This window comes from Oryctolagus cuniculus, chromosome 15, assembly GCF_964237555.1.
Source record: "Oryctolagus cuniculus chromosome 15, mOryCun1.1, whole genome shotgun sequence".
NCBI lineage: Eukaryota > Metazoa > Chordata > Mammalia > Lagomorpha > Leporidae > Oryctolagus > Oryctolagus cuniculus.
This window is the reverse complement of record NC_091446.1, coordinates 46,729,569-46,753,324: the sequence shown is the minus strand read 5'-3', so window position 1 is coordinate 46,753,324 and position 23,756 is coordinate 46,729,569. Positions and strand designations below refer to the sequence as shown.

Sequence of the window (23,756 nt, the reverse complement as noted above, 5' to 3'; positions counted from 1 at the left end):
AGAAGCAAACTAAATTCCCCAGCTTCATTTACCAGGTGGAGCCATATGACCAAGTTCCAGAGAGTATAATACGGAAATTGGTGGTCTGCAACATTTTCTAGCTTGGCTTAACCCTTCTCCTTTATGGGTGGCTGAAATGGAGAAAGTTGGGCAACTGCAATAACTGTATATTAACAACTATAAATATACAGGATCAAAGCAGCCTAAACCCCTGAATCCTAGTTTAGAGAAGAGCTACCTAAATGGGAATACTCTTTAGCAACTGTTATGTAAGCAAGAAATTTAGGTGTTTGTCTATTGTATTAGGTACTATTGTTTAAAGAAGTATAAGTTGTTTAACATTTTAGTAGTGTGAAGTCATTAATTGCATGATATATTTATCACTGAAGTTTTTTTTGTAATTTATGTTGCAATGTTTTCCCATTTTTCATTTTTATAACTTTATTTGTGGCGGAATAATTTTCATTCTTGTGTAGTGTTTTCTTTTCATATGTTCAGTCATTAACATTGGCAATGTGAACTATGCCATTTAAGATTGCTGTGAAGGCCAGCCATGTATTCTATTCTTCCCTAACAGGAAAAAACAAGGCATAGAATAATTTCTGAAATCTCTTGCTTCTCTTAAGTTTTTCAGATTCCCCATACGGCCTCAGGCAGATGTACATAATTGCCAGAGATACTGAACAATGTTATGGACCCACAGTTATCAGGATGATCCTTTGTATTGGTATTTGTACTAGTGGAAAGAAATTCTATTTCCTGTGTTCAAATTAAAGACACACACACACACACACACACACACACAAATAGTAAAAGATTTCTGCTGCTTGAGGCTGTGAGGACAAGCATGCTTATGGGTTGTAAATGGAAAGGCGTAATCCCAAAGAAGTAGGATTGTGAAATGAGATTTCCAGATCTCAGGAATCTCTCTATTCCAATACTGAGGTTTGAATTCCCTAGGGAATATTAGGTTTCCACAGATGTTTATATATTAAAGAGAGGTTTTAAGATAAAGTATTCATTTATTGTAGAATTTTAAGCATTTTTTTAAAAATTTTATTTTAGCAATACAAACCATGCATTTCATATATACAAATTTAAGAACATAGTCACTCTTCCCACCCTACCCTCCTTCCTGGTACACTCCCACAAAGCTTCCTCCCTCCCTCTCCTATTTCCCATATTATTTTTTACAAAGATTTATTTTCAGCTAACTTTACGCTCTTAAGGTTAACCCTACACTAAGTAAAGAGTTGAAAAAAATACTATAAATTAAAAAAAAAATGTTCCTCAACAGTTAAGAGCTGTTCAAAAACATCTCATCTCAAAGTGTCACTTTCACTACTATGGATTACCTTTTAGGTACTCTATTAGTTACCACAGATCAGAGAGAACACATGGCATTTGTCTTTTGGGGACTGGCTTGTTTCACTAAGTATAATGGTTTCCAGTTGTATCTATTTTGTTAAAATGACAGGAAGTCATTTTTTTTAATTCTGTGTAGTATTCAATAATGTGCATATCCATTTATTTCTTTATCCAGTCTTCAGTTGATGGACATCTAGATTGATTCGATATCTTAGCTATTATGAATTGAGCTGCAATAAGCATGGGTGTACAGATCACTCTTTCATATGCTGATTTTTTTATGTTTGGGTAAATTTCCATGAGTGTGATAACTGGGTCATACGGTAGGTCAGTTTGAAATTTCTGAGGTATCTCCATACTGTCTTCCACAGTGGATGCACCAGTTTGCGTTCCCACCAACAGTGGATTCAGGTACCTTTTCTCCCACATCTTCACCAGCATTTGTTACTTTGTTGATTTCTGAATGAAAGCCATTCTAACTGAGGTGTGGTTTTAATTTGCATTTCCCTGCTGGCTAGTGATTCTGAGCGTTTTTTTCATCTTTCTGTTGGCTATTTGGATTCAAGTCATTTGACCATTCCTTAACTGGATTGTGTGCTTTGTTGTTGAGGTTCTTGAGCTCTTTATAGAAACTGGATTTTAATCCCTTATCAGTTGCATAGTTTGCAAATATATTCTTCCATTCTATTGGTTGCCTCTTTACTTTTCTAAGTGTTCCTTTTGCAGTGCACAAACTTCTCAGCTTGATGTAGACCCATTTGTTAATTTTGACTTTGATTGCCTGTGCTTCTGGAGTCTTGTCCATGAAGTCTTTACCTATGCCAATATTTTGCAGAGTTTCCCCAATGTTCTTTACTTTGATTCATTTTTAGTGGATTTTTGTGTAAGGTGTAAGGTAGGGGACGTGCTTCATATTTCTGCATAGATCCAGTTTTTCCAGCACAATTTGTTGAACAGACTGCCCTTGCTCCAGGGATTGATTTTAGCTTCTTTGTCTTAGATAAGTTGGTTGTAGATGCACAGATTGATTTTTGGAGTTTCAATTCTGTTCCATTGGTCTACACATTTTTTTTTTTTTTTTTTGCCAGTACTAGGCGATTTTGATTATAACTGTCCTGTAGAATGTAGAATGTCTTGAGATCTAGTATTGTGTTGCCTCTGACTCTGTTTTGTTGTATAAGCTTGCTTTAGCTATTCAGGTTCTCTTGTGTTTCCATATGAACTTTAGCATCTTTTTTCTAGATCTGAGAAGAATGCCTTTGGTATTTTGATTAGGAATGCATTGTGTCTGTGAATTGCTTTTGGTGGTGGGGCATTATGATGATCTTGATTCTTCTAATCCACGGACATGGAAGATTTTTCCATTTTTTGTGTCTTCTATTTCTTTAATGTTTTGTAATTCTCATCATAAGGATCTTTGTGACTTTGGTGAAATTTATTCCAAGGTACTTATTTTTTTGTAGCTATTATGAATGGGATTGATCTTAGAAGTTCTTTCTGTTTGTATACACAAAGGCTATTGATTTTTGTGTGTTAATTTTATATCCTGCCACTTTACCAATTTCTTTTATGAGTTTCAATAGTCTCTTAATGGAGTTTGGATCCACTATATATTCAGAATCATGTCATTTGCAAATAGGAATAGTTTGACTTCCTCCTTCCCAATTTATAGCCCATTGATTTCTTTTTCTTGCTTAATGAGTCTGGCTAAAACTTCCAGGACAATATTGAATAGCAGTGGTGAGAGTGGGCATCATTGTCTGGTTCTAGATCTTACTGGGAATACTTCCAACTTTTCCTCATTCAGTAAGATGCTAGCTGTGGGTTTGTCATAAGTTGTCTTGATTGTGTTAAGGAATGTTACTTCTATACTCAATTTTCTTTTCTTTTCTTTTTTTTTTTTTTTTTTTTTGACAGTCAGAGTTAGATAGAGAGAAAGAGACAGAAAGGTCTTCCTTTTCCATTGGTTCATCTCCCAAATGGCCGCTGCGGCCAGTGCGCTGCGGCCCATGTGCTGCACTGATCTGAAGCCAGGAGCCAGGTGCTTCCTCTTGGTCTCCCATGTGGGTGCAGGGCCCAAGCACTTGGGCCATCCTCCACTGCCTTCCCGGGCCACAGCAGAGAGCTGGCCTGGAAGAGGAGCAGCCGGGACAGAATCCGGCGCCCCAACTGGGACTAAAACCAGGGGTGCTGGTGCTGCAGGTGGAGGATTAGCCCAGTGAGCCGTGGCACCGGCTATACTCAATTTTCTTAAGGTTTTGATCATGAAAGGATGTTGTATTTTAGCAAATGCTTTCTCTGAATTTACTAAGATAATCATATGGTTTTTATTCTTCTGTTTTTTTTTTTTTTTAATGTGATGGATCACATTCATTGATTTGAGAATGTTGACCCATCCCTGCATACCAGAGATAAATTCCACTTGGTATGGGTGAATCATCTTTGTGATGTGTTTTTGGATTCAATTAGCTAGTATTTGTACATCTGCCTGTACAAAGTCTTTCTTTGCTCCCCCTCCATTTTTGGCTTCCTCTTCTGAAACATCTTCCTCATCAGCTTCTTGTTCTTCTTACACGTTTTTCAAAGGTTGAGGAAATTCTGGCAATGATTTCTTTGAAGGGTAGGGCTGTGGTCTGCATCGTTTTGAAGGACAAAGGCAATCGGCTAAAAATATCATGCAAAGTCCTAACAACAGTCCTGAAAGCAGAGTTGCTAAAGCAAAAACAGGCAATCCAAGGTCTTCAATAAAATAGTTATGACAAGTCCTGATAACACATAGATAGCTGAAAGAGTGCTGACATACTACTCATCAGAACAGAACCAGGACCAATGAACAGAAACAGGCTCAATGCTCTTCCACTCTTTCTCACTTATGAAGTTTATGAAGTCCTTTTTGCTCCTTGGCCCCTGATAGCACCTAAATTCACCATCTTTACAATGATAAATAGTAGGAAGGGCAGTTATGATAAACCGTCCACTCAGTCCTGTCTGCTCCATGACATCTACTTTTCCAACATTCACTTCAAGATCTTCTCCCCATTCAGCAAAACTTTGCCATTATGATTGAAGATTCTGACAAGCAGGACACCATGGAGCATAAAATTCTATCATCCACTCTCCTATCACCTATCCTATATCCTATATCTATCATCACTCTCACATATGTGAGGACTTTCACGTCTATGTTCATACTATTTAATGGCTTCTTTATTAACCTTAAAACTTTTTTTCTAAATATTCATCAATATTTTATCTTTGAAGTTACTAACTATGCATTTTTTTTGACAGGCAGGGTTAGACAGTGAGAGAGAGAGACAGAGAGAGAGGTCTTCCTTCCATTGGTTCACCCCCCAAATGGCTGCTACGGCTCGTGCGCTGCAGCAGCCACGCTGCGCTGATCCGAAGCCAGGAGCCAGGGGCTTCCTCCTGGTCTCCCATGGGGTGCACTTGGGGCATCCTCCATTGCCTTCCCAGGCCACAGCAGAGAGCTGGACTGGAAGAGGAGCAATCGGGACAGAACTGGCACCCCAACCGGGACTAGAACCCAGAGTACCGGTGCCAACGGCAGAGGATTAGCCTAATGAGCCACGGCGCCAGCCATTAACTATACATTTTAATATAATTCCTTTGTTTGTATGATTTATTTATTATTTTTTTATTTTAATCTACTTAAAAGTCAGAGAGAGAGAAAGTAATAGAAAGAGTATTTCCATCCACTGGTTCACTCCCCCAAATGACCTCAGATGCCAGGGTTAAGTCAGTCTGAAATCAGGTACTAGGAACTCCATTTGGTCTTCCATATGGGTGGCAAGTGCCCAGACTCTTGAACATCACTGACTGCCTCCCAGGACCCCTTAACAGGAAGCTAGATAAAAAGCAGAGTACCAGCCGTCTGGTTCAGGATGAGGGTGTCCCAGGTGGCAGCTTAATCCATTGCAACATCCTACCCCAAGATCAGATTTAACAAGCGAGAATTTTGTTAAGGGATATACTTTCATGACAGAATTGAGGAAGAAGCAGGAGAGGCTCTGAGAACTTTCAGAATAGAATGTTCTGGATCCTAGAAAGGTGAGGGAGGGAAAATTGGGTGGAAACATCTTAGACTGCTGTGCCATTGAAGGTGACTTCTGCATTACTTAAGTAGGATTCTACAGGACAATTGGGTTGTCTTCAAAACATAGTCAAATGAAAAGTTTTGTGTCTTTCAAGAAGAGGATTACCTTTACATTCTTCTCTATTCAGTCATTAACTGCAGGCAACCTGAAAATATTTGCCCTTCATAAAAACATCAACATATTACAGAACAGAGCAACAAGGACCATGGCCTATTTTTCTCCCTATAGTTTCATTTTTCTTTCTTTTTTTTTTTTTTTTTTTGCAAGGGGAAGGGTTTATTGGGGAACAACCTACAGACCAGAGTGAAGGGACAGCGAAGGAAAAAGGGAGAAAGAGAATATAAGAGAGAAACAGAGAGAAGAGCTAGCAAGGAGAGAAGATAGAGCAGAGAAGAGGAGAGAGGAGAGCAGAGCCAAGAGCCCAAAGGAGGAGGCTAGAGAGAGGAACCGAGAGAGAGCAGGAGAGAAGGGCCAAGAGAGAGCAGGAGAGAAGGGGCAAGAAGGCACTTGTTCAGGAACAGGCCCTTTTTAAAACTTTGCCTGAGGGCGGGCAGGGAAGCAGGAGCAGCCAATCCCATTAGGACGGGGGTGGAGCCTGGCTCAGGTAGCTGGGCCATGCGATCAACTGTGCCAGTTTCCTAACATTCCCCCCTTTTGTTTTTTATAAAGCAGGGTTTGTATGGGATTACATTAGTCCCAAAAGTCCAGGAGGGGTAGAGGGACGATGATCTGCCTTTAGAGCTACTTCCTACTGACATGGGATGATGATGTACTCTTCGCTGGCATGGGGCGATGTCTCAAGCCGTTGTCTCCTGGGTGGGGAGCTGAGTACATCCCTGTAGCAGCATTTGGTTGACTGCCTGGTTGCTGAAGGCCTTCGTTTGTTCCATTATCACCTGCTGAAAACACTTAGACACTGTAGTATAAAAGACAGGGTGAGAATAGTAACAAATGATCCTAAGAGTAGCATTAACCAGTTAATAAGGGGATTTTATAGAGAGGAAATGGAGGGGGTCTCTGGACCCTTATGGGGACAGTTTGGTGGATGTAGCTTAAAGCTGATTCCAGCCAAGACTGGGAGAAAGGCCACTAACTTTTGCAGGTAGTGGGGTTTGTCTGTAGAGAAATTCTGAACAATCATACAACACTAAGTGGGGAAGAGGACCATCAGTACACACAGATTGGGAGTAGAGCCATTGGTGGTGGAGGCTATGGTTACAAAGGAATGAGGCTCAAGGGGGCTAGATACAGAGGACAGAGTTGTTATTAGAGGAGCTAAGAAAGGTGCTATTTGAGCTACAATTAAGTTTTCTGATTGAGAGGCAAATAGAACCTGACAGAAGGGGCTTGATAATAATCAGGTGGGCTTTAAAGCCTTGTAAATTATGAGGCTCAGACTCATCTGTCTCTTCATATAGCCTACATCCTAAGGGAGGTGTGAACCTCCTTGGGGAAGGCACCCTGTTGACTTCCATTACCTAGCTGGCCTGGGAGGAGAGCTGGCTAGAGAAAGGCAGGTGGCATCTGTAACAGGAAATTTACAGCTCTGCCTGCAGTGTTGCTGACCCTAGTTGGCCGTCCCCTCAGCTGTGGTGGTCACTTTGGAAGCTGGGCTGAGTGAAGGGCTTTTCAGCTTAGAGCCAATAAGATCTGTGGCTCTGACCTGGGCGTCCTCTGACTCTAGGGCAGGTCCATTTCCAGTGATCCAACTCTTGGCTGGCAGAGCTGCCAGGGCTCTTCACAAGCTGACTTCTGCTGAAGCCCAGGCTTGCCACATTGAAAGCCACTGCAGTGGACTGGCTGTTGGGTCTCCTTGAGGGCAGATCACTGTACAGAGCATCCATTAATAGGCCTACCACCCATTGCTTCTGATGCCTAGCTTTCTTTTCCTCCTGGTTTTTGTTAAAGCAGACCAGAGGATACAAGTCAAGGGGGTGCTCAAGTCCCATCTCTAATCTTCAGTGGCCTAAACTAGAAGCCTATAGTCACAGGCATGTTCTGTAGTAGTTTATGTTGAGGCAGACAATGCCCAGGAGGAAAACTATATCCTGACTTTTAAACCTTTTTTTCCTTTGTTCTGAAAGGGAGGTCTTTCCTGTTTACTGTTTACCTCACTGATGGCGAAGTAAATCTAGCTAAGAAATTATAATTTAAGCTCTTATTTTGGCTATGCTATTACAGAAATGTGTTAGCCATCTCTTTTATAAGATCTAAAATCAAATTTTGCATCTTGGAGATTCCTTCATAATAGAATTAGTTTCCTACCTTGAGGAGAACAGAGAAATGAGAGAACAAGTTGGGCTTAGAATAGAGAAATGGGGGAGCCAGTCCCAGATCACTTACTGGCAATAGCAATATCACATGAAAACTTAGAAAGCAGTTTTAACCATTAGATAACAAGTTAAGAAAACATTACCAGAAGGCCCAATGCCTTCCATAAATATTAATACATATATTTGGAAATATTTCTTAAATATCTAACATGATGTAGCTTGTTTAACCAGCAAATTAAAGCACAAACATATAAAATGTTTTTAGTTTTTTCTATTAACAAGTTTAAAACATATGATACAGAGATTCAGGTCACATGAATTAAAATATATCTTTGAATAACTTTAGCTGTTTAAATTGAGCAATTTTTTTATCTATAAGCCAATTAAATTTCTTAATAAATTTTCCCATGTAGACATACAATATGTATACACATGTAGCATAACATAATAGACAAATATTTTAAAAAATCTAACTTCTGTTTGTAAATTACCAATTGATTTGAATTACTTTTGCTTTTAGTAACCTCAGCTAACCATACTTTCTCACAGTTGGTACCTTTAATATATTATTGGCTTCATCTGTTTACAGAGTCATCCCAAAGTACTGAATAGAATACATGTGGCTGGAAAAATTCCATCAGAACCTATAGGACAGTTAAACACAGAAACAACAATGCTTTAGTTTTATGAGCAATTCTGATATATAAAACTGTGGATGACAAAGCTTTAAGTTGCCACATTTAAAATTATAAACTCATTAACCAACAAGAGGCATTTGCTTACTGCACACAGTATTTTTGAAAGCACCTGTAGGATTTTACAAAGTATTTAACCCTTTAGGCCTCTGGGGCTTTTTTACTAAGATAACTATTGTGTCTAGTAACACAAGATCATTAGACTTTTTAATTCTGACATTTGTATTAACAGCATTTTATATTATAGAAACTTAAAATTTAGTACCACTTCACATCTTGACAGTACTTCTAATATAATCCAAATAGCCTGATTAGTTGGTGTCTCTACAAGGTGAGAGACACCGGTCCTTCGATTTTTTCAGTTGGGCCCGAACTGGAAAAACCAAAGTCCAAAATTCACTGGAAATTTCAGAGTCCAAGTTCTTTGAAACTTTGATCTTTGATTTTTTGAATGCCTGTCAAGAATGTCAAGAAGGCTCAAAATCCAAAATATCTGTTGAAGTAAGATTCTTTAACATCATGACATAATATAGACCAAATTTGACCATTGTTACAAGGTAATTATTTAAATGTTTGAAAAGAAGCACATATTTAAATAACCCATAGCTGTTAATAAAAATTCAGCTCTTTTTAAACAATTAGAATTTAACAGACATCAAGAGAATATAACAGATTACTTTAACACATTGCTTCAACAGAGGATTAGATTCTAATTTTATGTCAAAGAGGAATAGATAAGTATACTTGTGATGTTTTCCATCTACCAATGTCCTTGATTTAATTTTGAAATAACCCATTAAAAATTTTCAGAGTAAGATTAAGGTAACACATCAAATTTCAGCCTGAGTTACTTTAAACAGTGTTGAACTATTTTCAGTTTTTTATAAAAAGTTTTTTTATAGAATATAACATGTTGAGTATACAAAAGTTTTACCCAATTTAAATTAGCAGTTACACCTAAATGACTTAGGATGCTGATATATTTTTATCTGAATTTAATTGAAATTAAAATTGCATTCATACTCATTGCTATTTCATTGAATACTGATTACCTGGAAACCTGTTAAAATAAATTGCAAAATAAATTTAGCATTTTACAAAGCAATAGTTTCAAAGGTAGTGGTATTCCTAAAGAAAAATTCAGTGAGCCAGGTCCAAGCAGGAAATCTGATTTTCCTGTCTGGCTTGTTCATTATAAAACAAAAGAGCCCTCAGAGGGTGGGATACCTAATTTGTTTCTCAATAAGCAGGGAGCCCACAATGATGGGACTACCATTCCCTTGCTATTCTTATGGTAAGACTGGGACAGGAGAGGGACAAAAGACCAGTTGAAAACCATGGAGACTGCTATTCCCAAACCGAGAGACAGAGATAGCAGACTTTGGGCTCTGAGATAAAGAATTCCTAGGTGGGAGGGGGAGATACAGTGAGTGGGAGTAGGAGCTCAGGAGGAAGTCATCTGCAGGATCAAAGGAAGTGGTGGTAGTGGCGGGAATAGGATCAGGGCAGAAGAGAGGATTTTTTGCTCAGGCTTCTGACCCCTAGTGCGAATCTTGGAGACCAGAAGGACTTGAGCGGGAGAGCAAGAAGTACACATGGAAGGTTTGGTTCGAAGATAGGAAAAGGCTTGAACCTATGGAATATCCTTCTATTTTCCCGAAAGCTCATGGAAGTGATAAAGAACTTGAATGATAAAGATCTTGAATGTTATCAGGGTCAAACTACTCCAATTTCCAATCCCTCAGGGCCAAATGCGCCACCATGGAGGGGCCGCTTTTGAGGGCTGGGGCCAATTTGAGAGGGACCATCAGAAGGAACACGGTTAGAGAAAAGTTCCCATTGCGACCTGTGGAGTCAGACCCGTGGATTGCAAGCGTCCTTGCATCCCCGCTATCTGACTAATGAAAGAATATGGGAACAAAAGGCGGGGTCGTCATCCAAGCACCCACTGGAGCCCAGGGCCTCGCCTGTAAAGAGGCGAACAGAGATGGAGTTGTCACTCGCACCCACTGTTGCCTGGACACAGTGTCTGTAGAGGCTAAAGTCCTTAAGTAGAAGTAGGAGTGGTGGCTAGAGTCCAGTGCTACAACCTTTACGAGAGTAGTCAGGCGAGTATCCGACAGTAGATCACCACTCAAATAGAAGTCGCCGTGAGGGCTTCCCGTTCTGCGTCTTACATCAAAATATGGAAGGCTGATGTGTGGATGGAGATTGCAGAGCGTTCAGTGGCTTGGAAAGAGTTCCGGAGGTGTGCTTTGTGACCGGCAGAAATCCAGGACCCCAGAGCACTGGAGGATGCTGGATTACCAATATGAGGCTATCCGAGTCATGGCACCAATGTTCTATCTTAATGTTAGCCGTTGCAAAGCACACCGGACACCGGAGCAAGGGAAAGGGTTTGTTGGGGAACAACCTACACACCGGAGTGAAGGGACAGCGAAGGAAAAAGGGAGACAGAGAATATAAGAGAGAAACAGAGAGGAGAGGAGCTAGCAAGGAGAGAAGATAGAGCAGAGAAGAGGAGAGAGGAGAGCAGAGCCAAGAGCCCAGAGGAGGAGGCTAGAGAGAGGAACCGAGAGAGCAGGAGAAGGGGCAAGAGGCTCATTTTTCTTTAAGTTCTGTTATGCATACACTCATTCCCACAGTGTGTACATATTAGATGAATAGTTGTCAGTCAATTATCTATTTGAATCTTCAGGAAAGTTATAATGTCAGTCAGTAAATTCATTTAATATATCTCTGATGTAATATATGTAGAAATATTTAAAAAAACTAATAATAGCTTAAATACATATTATTACCTGAGAATGGATGGACTTCTAGAGGTCAAATGAGTTACATTATTTTTTTAAGATCTATTTACTTATTTGGAAGGAGAGTTACAAAGTGGGGGGAGAGGGAGATAGATATCTTCTAGCTGCTGATTCACTCTCCAAATGGCTGCATTGTCAGAAGCTGGGCTGATCTGAAGCTATGAGCCAGGAGATTCTTCTGGGTCTCCCACGTGGGTGCAGTGGCCAAAGTATTTGGGCCATTTTCTGCTGCTTTTCCAGGCACATTAGTAAGAAGCTGGATCAGAAGTGGAGCAGCCAGGACATGAGCCAATGTTCATATATGGTGCCAGCACCACAGATGGTAGCTTTACTCACTAAGCCACTGCCAGCCCTATGAATTACCTTCTGTAGTGACATTTGACATTCATTCAGGATGATGGGCTGAGACTTATACACAGAGTAATTCACTTGTCATCAGTTTTAGAAGTAAATGTCATGGAAAGATCAGTATGTCTGGAATAGATCCTACAGTCTAAATGTGAATATTGATTTTAACAAGAAATGCAATATCTTTCTTTTTTTTTTTTTTTTTTGACAGGCAGAGTGGACAGTGAGAGAGAGAGACAGAGAGAAAGATCTTCCTTTTTGCCGTTGGTTCACCCTCCAATGGCCGCCCCGGCTGGCGTGCTGCGGCCGGCGCACCCCGGCCGGCGCACCCCGGCCGGCGCACCGCGCTGATCCGATGGCAGGAACCAGGAGCCAGGTGCTTTTCCTGGTCTCCCATGGGGTGCAGGGCCCAAGCACCTGGGCCATCCTCCACTGCACTCCCTGGCCACAGCAGAGAGCTGGCCTGGAAGAGGGGCAACCAGGACAGAATCTGGCGCCCCAACCAGGACTAGAACCCGGTGTGCCGGCGCCGCTAGGCGGAGGATTAGCCTAGTGAGCCGCGGCGCCGGCCAAGAAATGCAATATCTTAAAGAATTCATCAAAAATACCAAAGATAATTATTTACAAATTTTCAAAGAAATATGCTTCCTAAATATTGGTATTTAGTTTTTCTTTAAAATGGAAATGTATTAAAATATTAACCTTTACTGTGAAACATGTATATAATTTAATTTTTTAAAATTAATGTAATTTTTTAAAGACTTATTTATTTATTTGAAAGAGTTGCACAGAGAGAGAAGGAAAGGCAGAAAGAGAGAGAGGTCTCCATCCAGTGGTTCACTTCCCAATTGGCCACAATGCTTGGAGCTGCGCCAATCTGAAGGTAGAAGAGAGGAGCCTACCCAGGTCTCCCACAAGGGTTCAGGGGCCCAAGGACTTGGGCCATCTTCTACTGCTTTCCCAGTCCATGAGCTGGATCAGAAGTGGAGAAGCCAGGACTCGAACTGGCACAAATATGAGATGCTGGCACTGCAGACAGTGGCTTTACCCGCTATGCCGCAGTGCTGGCCCCTAAAATCCATGTAATTTAAAAGTTATTTCCATAAGAACAATAATCAAAATTTATATTTGTATATATAAAAATAAAACAAGGCAAATGGCTTTGAGATATTTTTGAAAACAGTGGTAAACAGCTATTTTTGTAAACAACTTCAAGATATATTTGAAACAGTTGATATTTCTACTAACCCTAAAAAAGTTATTGTGAATTGCATTTACTTTCCAGTGGTATTCAAAGATAATATATAAAGTAAAAAACAATAATATTAAATGTTTATCTTGACATTTTCAAAAATTCAAATACTCTCTTAATAGAAAAGATTTTTTTTTAGTTTCCCTATAAAAGTAAAACTTTGGTCCTTTGTTGATTAATATGAATAAATTTTATAGTAAATGACAATGCAAAATTATATACAACTTATGTGTAAGGTAAGCTGCTCAAAACATTTTATATTAAAGAATACATTTAGGATATTTTATAAGGATTTAAAAATCTTCCTGATAGGCAAAAACAAAGAAAAGGTATACTATATAGTCTAGAGACATCATTTTAAATACAATACTATGGAAAAAGTGAGGTTAACCATCAACTAAAGAAAAAAATCAACAAGTAATACATAGAAAAACCACTGTTCTTCAAGAGTATAGACAAGGGCTATAAACAGTAATAAAATCTTAAAATGTCAATTTCACTCATATACATTAGGGTTTTTGTCCCTTGTACATTAGTTGCCACAAATCAGGGCAAACGTTGAAACTACTGGCACAATGTGAATGTGCCTATAAAACGTGATGTGTGAAAGAAGCCATACACAAGGCACCACACAGTTCATGTGAAGTAGAATCAATCTATACATTGGTTTTGATGCAAAAATTTTAATGTCCATGTGTAGGGGGGGTCTTCAAAAACTTTTGGAACTGCATATTTTGAAAAAACTATAGGGGCCGGCGTTGTGATGCAGTGGGTTAATGCCCTGGCCTGAAGTGCTGGCATCCCATATGGGCACTGGTTCTAGTCCCGACTGCTCGTCTTCCGACCCAGCTCTCTGCTATGGCCTGGAAAAGCAGTAGAAGATGGCCCAAGTCCTTGGGTCCCTGCACTCACATGGGAGACCTGGAAGAAGCTCCTGGCTCCTGGTTTCGGATCATTGCAGCCATCTGGGGAGTGAACCGTCGGATGGAAGACCGACCAATCTCTCTCTCTCTTTCTCTCTCTCTCTGACACTCCTTTCTCTGTGTAACTCTTTCAAATAAATAAATCAATATTTTTAAAAAAGAAAAAAAATACATGGATTTCAACATTTTTCTGCACCAAAACAAACTTATCTTTTAATCCCAATTGTCCATAAATTTCTCAAAGTACCTTCATAAGATTCCATTTTTCTGAAATGTCCAGAAAAAAAAAAAAACAGATTTATAGAGACAGAAACTAATTTAGTGATTTCCAGGGACTGGAGATTACTTATAACTGATCATGAGGAATTTTCTTGGGGTAAAGTTATAATGTCATAATCAGTGATCTATATAGAAATATAAGAAATGTATATTATATTTCTATATAGAAATATAAAAAATGAAAATGTTCTAAAACTGAATTAAGGTGGTAGTTACACTACTCCATAGAATTATGAAAAGTCATTGAGTTGTACTCTGAAAATAGGAAAAGTTTTTGTTATAAAATTGACCTCAGTAAAGTTGTTTTTTGAATTTAAAAAGAGAAAAAAACCACGAAAACATTTTTGAAATGGCCTAGGAAAAGGTGGATGAGAAGTTCTTGGTAACATCTCAATACTCAAAAGTCTTAAAATTACCTTACATTGAATAACATGGCCATCATCTGTGGGTGCACCATCCAAATTTGTACTTGGGGATTTTAACAAGATACTTTAATCAGTAAGGATAATATTTTAGGAACAACTATTAGTCTTGATGACAGTGAATGTAAAAGGAAAAAAATCTGTCTAAAAACGTTTAACATAAGAAATCTACATGAAGATCATCATTTGATTATTGAAGTTTTCTATTTTAATTTGGAGTTATTGTCCAATATGAGAATTTTATCTGAAGATAACTTTCTCTGTCCTTTTATATCACTATTAAAATCTTGCCTCAAATGTAATAGATTTCATCTCTTTAATAAATGAAAAATTACTCTGACAATTTTTCACCACAGCTTTCTTAGGCTCCCTCTGTGTTCACTTGGAGTATAATTTCTCCTTCACATCTTCAGTTTATGCATGGTTTGACATTTATTCAGGCTGAAGAATGAAATAAGTCTTCCAGCAAAAAAGGACTCAAGCCCCAACAGTTAACGCTAACTCCCCTGTAGAATTTAGGACAGGCTTTTCCACACAACGAACTTTATGATCTCACTCATCCTTCACTGCATTATATCAATGGAAGTTTGCGATTGAGTGAAACATATAATAGGATCTATTAATTTTATTAGTGGCTAATTCAAACATGTTTATTGTGAAAAAATATTTTAATAGATGGAATCTTAACCTAGTGACTCAGAAGAAGTAATAAAGAGCCAATAGTTTGAGGAACTTAGTCATCAAAACCCAATTAGAGACTTTGTCCATTAGCGTGAAGAACTTTGAGACGTTGAATGATGTTAAACAAGCAAGTAAGATTTGCAGAGGCTCTTTATGGAAAATCTGGGCTTCCAAATATTGTATAGACAATAGATTTTTACACAATATGGTGTAAATTCACAATCATGCCATTTTTATTACCAGTTTATGATGGTGGGGTCAGTAACCTCCAGATTCCTCTGGTGAATGACAGCTGCCCCATTTACTTCTAATACTGCATTTAGTGCCTGGTACACAGGGTTCTAGTCCCGGTCGGGGCGCCGGATTCTGTCCCGGTTGCCCCTCTTCCAGTCCAGCTCTCTGCTGTGGCCAGGGAGTGCAGTGGAGGATGGCCCAAGTGCTTGGGCCCTGCACCCGCATAGGAGACCAGGAGAAGCACCTGGCTCCTGCTATCGGATCAGCGCACGCCGGCCGCACTGCGCTTTCCTCTTTCAAAGAATTTTACAAATGATTTATTCTTCAATTTTCATATCTTTAAGGTGAATGCTTTGGGATTCTGAACACAGGTAAACCTCTCAGTGATAGAACACACTTTGGAAAACAAGTAAAAAGCAGTGTCGGCTGACCGTGGCTCAGTAGGCTAATCCACCACCTGTGGCGCTGGCACCCTGGGGTTCTAGTCCCGTTACTCCTCTTCCAGGCCAGCTCTCTGCTGTGGCCCAGGAAGGCAGTGGAGGATGGCCCAAGTGCTTGGCCCCTGCACCCACGTAAGAGACCAGGAGAAAGCACCTGGCTACTTTGGATCAGCACAGTGTGTTGGCCGTAGCGACCATTTGGGGGTTGAACCAATGAAAGGAAGACCTTTCTCTCTCTCTCTCTCTCTCTCTCTCTCTCTTCTCTCTCTCTCACTAACTCTGCCTGTCCAAAAAATAAAAAAAAAAAAGCAGTGTCAAACCATTTGGTTTTTATAATTTTTATCAGCAGTACATCCCAAAGATTCTAGGAAAGTTAGCATTTCCCTACTGATTCATGGTTTAAAAGTGTTTTTCTTAGTTAAATATGTGAAATTAGGTCATCCTGATCCAATTACTTAAGGTTATAATAATAGGAGATCCAGTGGGTGTTTTTTTTCTTTCCTATTTTCATCAAATTCCCTCATAGTAAATATAAAAACAGTTTCTTAATTGATACTGATTTGCAAATATATTGAATTCAAACCCGTCAAAATAAATTAGATTTGTCTCTCAGTAGAAAAAAAAGAAAAAGGGCCAGAATGAATCCCAGTAAAATTTAATAGCATCTACTTACAAACGCTTTCATATCCTTAAGTGCATGGCATTTAAAATAATTAGGAACTTTATGCAACACATATAACATTACTTTTATTGTTACTTCTTGAACTCCACAATAAAAATAAATTTTAAATTGTAGAATAATTGTTTTTTCTGTTTATGTTGTAAAAGCTGGTCTAACATTTGGGCAATGCAAATTGTTAGTATATGGATGGATCAGATATGTTCAAATGAATTTAATTGAAAGAGATTTATTGTAATCTGTTTGAAGAAACAGTTTGAAATGTTAGAGTTATCTGTGAATTAATTTATATCTTCATAAGGAAAATTATGTCATTTTTGCATATAAAGTATGAATCACTTAACTGGTGCCTAGTTTATCTGAAACGATTGGTTTTTAACAACAAATGTGGACTTATTTCAATCAATATTCTTCCTACTAAGCTGCAGCTCATTATGATACATCCATGCAGTGTAGTATTACTCAGTAATAAACATGAGATATCAAGTCAGGAAAAAACATGCGGAGACCTTGAGTACACATTGCTAAGCAAAGTAGCCATTCTAAAAAGCTCACATGTTGTATGATTCCAGCTGCTTGACTTTCTGGAAAAAGCAAATTTATAGACACAGTAAAAAGGTGAGTGGTTGCCAGCAGTTCAGGGAGTTGGAAAAGTTGATCTTTAGATTGGTATGAGGCCAGTTCATGAATAGCAAGCTCTAAGGGAGGACTCCCACCACATGGAGGATGTCAGAGGTGACCAGCAGAAGGAAGAGTTTGTATACTTCCTCTGGCCATGGCTGAGGCTGTAACATTACCAGTGTCAGTCCAGTGAGGCAGAAAACACATACAAGTGATATGAAATGGGCTTATTGAGAACCATTCGAACAGGGTATGAAATGATATCTCATTGTAAATTTATTCTGCCTTTCCCTGAGCACAATAATCATATTAAGACTTTCCATTATGATAATAGTATTAACCATTTTTGTTTAGACCTACCATATATTTTTCATAGAACATTTGTAAGTCTTCTTTTAAAAATAATCTGTTCATGTGGTTTGATCATTTTTTATTTGGTTTGATTTTTAAAGACTTACTTATTTGAAAGGCAGAGACAAAGAGAGATCTTCCATTCACTCTCCAAATGGCTGCAACGTCTAGGACTGGGCCAGGCTAAAGCCAGGAGCTTCCTCAAATTCTCCCATGTGTGTGTAGGGGCCCAAGCACCTGGGCCATCTTCGGCTGCTTTCCCAAGTGCATTAGCAGGGAGCTGGATGAGAAGTGGAGCAGCTGGAACTCAAACTGGTGCCGCTGGTAGCGCTTAACCCACTATGCACAGCACAGGCACCTTTTATTTTATTTTTTAAAGATTTATTTATCTGAAAGAGTTACAGAGATAGAGGGAGTAACATAGAGGAAGTGAGATCTTCCACCTTTTTGTTCACTCCACAGATGCCCAGAGGCTAGAGCTGTTCCAGATCAAAGCCGGGAACCTGGAACTCCATCCACATTCCCTATATGGGTAACAGTGGCCAGCTTCTGCTGCCTTCCCAGGCACATCAGCAGGAAATGAAACTAGTGCCCTGATAGGTGTTGTATGCCAGGCCACCTAAATGCAGGTCTTAGGGCTATTAGTTAAAATGTTATCCACCTTCCCATGTTCATTACAGCATTATTCACAGTAGCCTAGAGCTAGAATCCACCCATGTGTCCACCAGTTGATGAGTAGAAGAAAATGTGGTCTGTGTACACAATGCAATATAATTCATCCTGAAATGAAAGATATCCTGTAATTTAAAACAACATGGTGAACCTAGAGGATATTGTGTTAAGTGCTACAAGTTAGACACAGAAAGACAAATACTGCATGATCTCACATGTGGAATCTAAAAATGTTGAATTCATAAAAGTGAGCTGAGTGATAGTTACCAGGGGCACGGAGTAAGGATGGGCAGATTTGGGAGTAGTCAGCCAAAGAATATAAAGTTTTAGCTATAAATTAGGAATAAGTCTAGCAAGGAGATTATAAGTAATCATGATATATTTATACATGAACTCTGCTAAGAGGCTATATTTTCATTTATTGTAACAAATAATGTGTATGCAGTGAAAAAAATGTTAGCATGATTTTAACAATCCATGATGTATGTATATAAAATATATCTAAATCATCATGACATATACTGTAAATACACATATATAATTTGGTCAGCTAAAATAAATTAAGGAAATAATGAAAACATCAAGATTTTCTGGAAGGAGTCATAAAAGTTGGAACACAGACATTAAGAAAGTATCTTTATCTTAACTCATTTATCAATAACACAAGTTGAACATCTTTCACCTTGATCATTGTGTACCTACCTGTTTTCCTGCTGTACTTTAGTCTTTATTTTTATTTGATGAATTCATTATGTAGTGGAACCAACAAGCCTTTTATAAGAATGTAAATTTAAAAGGTTATCAAAAATAATAATTAAAATACTTTTAAAAGAAATATTTTAAAAGCACAGAGCCTGGTTTTGAGTCCGGGCTGCACTTCTGCTTTCAGCTTCCTATTAATAAATGCCTTTAGGGACAGCAAATGATACTTCAAGTAGTCAAGTCCCTGCCTCCACTTGGAAGACTTTAACTGAGTTCTGGGCTGCTAGCTTTGACTTGGTGCAGCCTGAGCTGATGAGGCCATTTGGGGAGTGAACCAGCAGATGGAAGATTAAACTCTGTCTCTATTTCTCCCTCTTTTTTTGCTACTCTGTCTTTCAAATAAATGAAATACTTCTTTAATTTTTAGAAGAGATAACTGTTTCTTGTGGTTTATTCTTAGCAGTCATTTGTCCGGGAAATGAGAATGTGATTGGTAACTTGACTTTTAACTGTGTTAGTAAGCCCGATATTTCAGTTCTGAGATGGCTTCAAATGTTTTTACTTTTAACGTGCTTTCCATGAATTACTTCAAGAGTAAACATAGCCGGCGCCGTGGCTCAATAGGCTAATCCTCCACCTTGCGGCACCGGCACACCGGGTTCTAGTCCCGGTCAGGGCGCCGGATTCTGTCCCGGTTGCCCCTCTTCCAGGCCAGCTCTCTGCTGTGGCCAGGGAGTGCAGTGGAGGATGGCCCAGGTGCTTGGGCCCTGCACCCCATGGGAGACCAGGAAAAGCACCTGGATCCTGGCTCCTGCCATCGGATCAGCGCGGTGCGCCGGCTGCAGCGGCGGCCATTGGAGGGTGAACCAACAGCAAAGGAAGACCTTTCTCTCTGTCTCTCTCTCTCACTGTCCACTCTGCCTGTCAAAAATTAAAAAAAAAAAAAAAAAAGAGTAAACATAGCTTTCACTAATACAATTCTTGTATTGCCGTCACCAGAAGACTATTTGTTTTAAATCAGATGTTAGAAAGTTAAATTGAAAGATGGGTAGTGATGCATCATTTGTTCTAAATGGATAAATTGGAGATACATTAATTAATAGTGAAGGAAAGATTTTTTTACAAAAGGTATTCTAAGAAATATTTGGGCGTAATTTATTCCTTGTTAAATTTAGGAACAGATTTGATTTTGCTCAATTGAAAGAAAGGAGAGAACCACTGAATATCCAACATTGAATGGTAAAAATCAGAAAATCCATTTATTTATGGCAAACATCATAAACTCTGGGTTCATAGATTAATTCTCACCACTTGATGCTTTAAAAAATAAATTTTCATTGAATGCCAATATTTATTTTGACATTTTGTCAGTTGGAAAATCATGTGGGACTTGTGTTATTGCATAGTTGTTAAGCATTTTTCAATTCTGTACTTTCATCCTTCACTCTATTAATTTATATCTAATCCATCTTATTAAACTTGACTGTTTCTGCCTTTTATGTCTATCTGACTTTATGGCTCCTGATTAATCCCAGCTTCTTCAGTTTGCATTCCAAATATATATGACTTTAAAGAAAGTTTGTAATTTGCCTCAGTCATGTAACTGATACTTTCCAGGGCATAAAACAATAATAAAATAGGTCATGCTTAACAATAAATAGAAAAGAATTGAGGCCGGCGCCGCGGCTCAATAGGCTAATCCTCCGCCTAGCGGCGCCGGCACACCGGGTTCTAGTCCCGGTCGGGGCGCCGGATTCTGTCCCGGTTGCCCCTCTTCCAGGCCAGCCCTCTGCTGTGGCCAGGGAGTGCAGTGGAGGATGGCCCAGGTGCTTGGGCCCTGCACCCCATGGGAGACCAGGAAAAGCACCTGGCTCCTGGCTCCTGCCATCGGATCAGCGCGGTGTGCCGGCCGCAGCGCGCCGGCCGCGGCGGCCATTGGAGGGTGAACCAACGGCAAAGGAAGACCTTTCTCTCTGTCTCTCTCTCTCACTGTCCACTCTGCCTGTCAAAAAAAAAAAAAAAAAAAAAAAAGAAAAGAAAAGAATTGAGCTTTTATAATCTAATGTTTATTATCATAGAGATTCATTTAATTCTAGCCAGGAGAAAATTGCATTTTTATAGTATATTTTGATTCTAGTAGAAAGAACTGTGCTGGAGTAATTAAGACAAAGGTTAATGAGTAGATATTTTGTCTAGAAGTACATTTGTTCTAAATATTTACTCACATAGAAATTGAAATGCTTTTAGTTGTCTGTATAGAAATTAAACTATTTATTGAATTATATCTGCCACTTTTTCAAGGATTATAACCACCCTGAATATGCAATTAAGGTAACAAAAATGCATATAAAATATGAATTTTAATGTCTGAAATGAAATGCTATTTTATAACATTAAAGCTAAAGATAAAACAGTTTTAGGTTATTTCTTTGTTACAATGTTTAAGAATCAGAGTAATTATTTCAACCTACAAAATTTGGTAATAAAATTCAACTTATAAATTTTGCCCATATAATAGCAAGATAGATTTGTAATTTATGTGATGTCTATCATCACAAATGAATTCAATTTTTGAAAATTATTTTATAGTATAAATTATATATGTTTTCTTATGTCAGTTTTTAATAAGTGATGTACAAAAAAGTAGTATATCATTTGATCTGCCATGAGTTAACAATTCATTGCTCTGATATTCAAGCAAGGTATATTGGAGTTATCTGTATCAGTCACCTATTGCATTATAACCATATCACTACAACATACTTAGCATCTTGAAGCTTACATCAGTCAGGAATTCAAGAACATATTAGTTGTGCCCTAAGTTTCATACAAGGTTGTAATCAAGTATTTAGCCATAACTGGGCTCTCATAAGATGCTCAACTAGAAGAGAATCTATGTCCATGTTCATGTGTTTGTTGGTAGAATGCAGTTCCATGCAGAATATTGGGTTAGGAGCCTCCGTTCTTTTCTACCTCTTGGTCAGATATCACATTCACCTCTTTGCCATTTACCACAGGTCCGAGAAAACATATTTGTCTTTGTAGAACTAGCTTATTTCATTAAGTATAATGGTTTGCAGTTGCATCCATTTTGTTGCGAAAGATAGGATTTTGCTCTATTTTATGGCTAAGTAGTATTCCATAGTGTATTGAAATCAACTTAACTTTAGGTATAGCTTCACAGGGAAATTTAGCGTGGGAGGTCTGTTTTAAATAATTGTTTATTTCACTTGTATTGGTATCTGTATCAAAAAGAATCTTCTGCTAGAATGACAATATTGAAATTCTAACCAAAATATTTTTCTAACAGAGTAGAACTCCTGGATAACAGCTTTATTTGCTTTACAAAAGAAATACACCACATATGAACATGAGCAAACAATATAGTACCCTCTTTTGTCCAGAGGTGTATAGCATGTCTGTTTATGTCCTGGGTAGGGTCAGCCCTACCCAAATAACTTAGACTGAAAATAGAAGAGGCATCACTACCCAATGCAATATTTGGTTGTTATCAAAAGAGGGCAGGAAAATTAAAAAAAAATAGGTAAAAGCAATTAAATATAGTTATTTATGCTTTATATTTTTCATTAAAATTATATAGATTGATTGTTATTCTTTGCAAAGAATTAGTTTATGGTTGTCATATGGCATAATGGGTAAAGCCACTGCCTCCAGCTCCAGCATCCCATATGGGCACTGGTTCAAGTCCAGCGGATTCACTTTTGATCCAGCTTCCTGCTGATGTTCTTAGAAAAGCAGCAGAAGATGGCCCAAGTAGTTGGTCCTTTGCCACCTACCTCAGAGACCTGAATGAAGTTCATGGCTCATGATTTTAGCCTGGCCCAGCCCAGATGTTGTGCCCATCTGGGGAGTGAACCAGCAGATGAACAGCATTGATCTACAAAGAAATGAAACTCATCAACAACAAAACAACAACCCAGTTCAGAAATGCAGAAAGGAAATGAACAGGCATCATTCAAAGACTGAAATACAAATGGCCAACAGAGACATGAAAAACTGCTCAGAATCACTAGCCATCAGGGAAATGCATATAGAAACCATAATGAGGTTTCAACTCACCCCAGGTAGAAAGGCTATCATCCCTAATTCAGTGTTAGTGGGAATGTAAACTAGTACAACCATAATGGAAAATAGCATGGACATTTCTTAGGGATCTGAAAATAGATCTGCCATATGACCCAGCCATCCCACTACTGGAAATTTACCCAAATGAAATGAAATCTGTATATGAAAGAGTTACCTGTACCCCCATGTTTATAGTAGCTCAATTCATTATAGTTAAGGAATGGAATCAACCCAGATATCCATTAAATGATGACTAGATGAAGAAAATGTGATACATACACACTGTGGAATACTACTCAGCTGTAAAAAGAATGAAATTCTGTCTTTTACAATAAAATGGATGCAACTGGAAACCATTATACTTAGTGAAATAAGCCATTCTCAAAAGACAAATATTGTGTGTTTTCTCTGATATGTGGTGGTCAATATAGAATACAAAACTTGCATAGGAATGAAATGGACATCTTGGCATAAGATTATCATTTTTAGCCCTTATTTATGTTGCTTTGAAACTGTGGTTTTCCTACTTCTTATTTATCGAATGTTAGGATTAGTGGTGAATTAAGGCTGTGAGTATAGAGTGGATTAAAATTATGTCTTTGCAGAAACTGATGAAGACAAGGGAAGGTGGAATGGGGAAGGGGGAAGCAAAGTGAGGAAAATGCGGTTGTCTTCTTGGAACTATACATACAGAATGCATGAAATTTGTTCTCTTTATATCTATAAAATTTTTAAAATTGTAGTGATTGGGATAGGAAAATATTCAAAGATATTAAGACATGGTATTAAATAATTTTTAAAT

General features: G+C 38.6%; 1 protein-coding gene and 1 pseudogene across 1 annotated transcript in view; one reads left to right on the top strand and one right to left on the bottom strand.

Moving 5' to 3' along the window:
- Nucleotides 1-23,756, top strand: part of LOC100356485 (protocadherin-15) — a 1,660,811-nt gene that overhangs the window by 1,495,293 nt on the left and 141,762 nt on the right.
- On the bottom strand, nt 3,830-23,141 carry LOC138845481 (thioredoxin-related transmembrane protein 1 pseudogene; annotated as a pseudogene).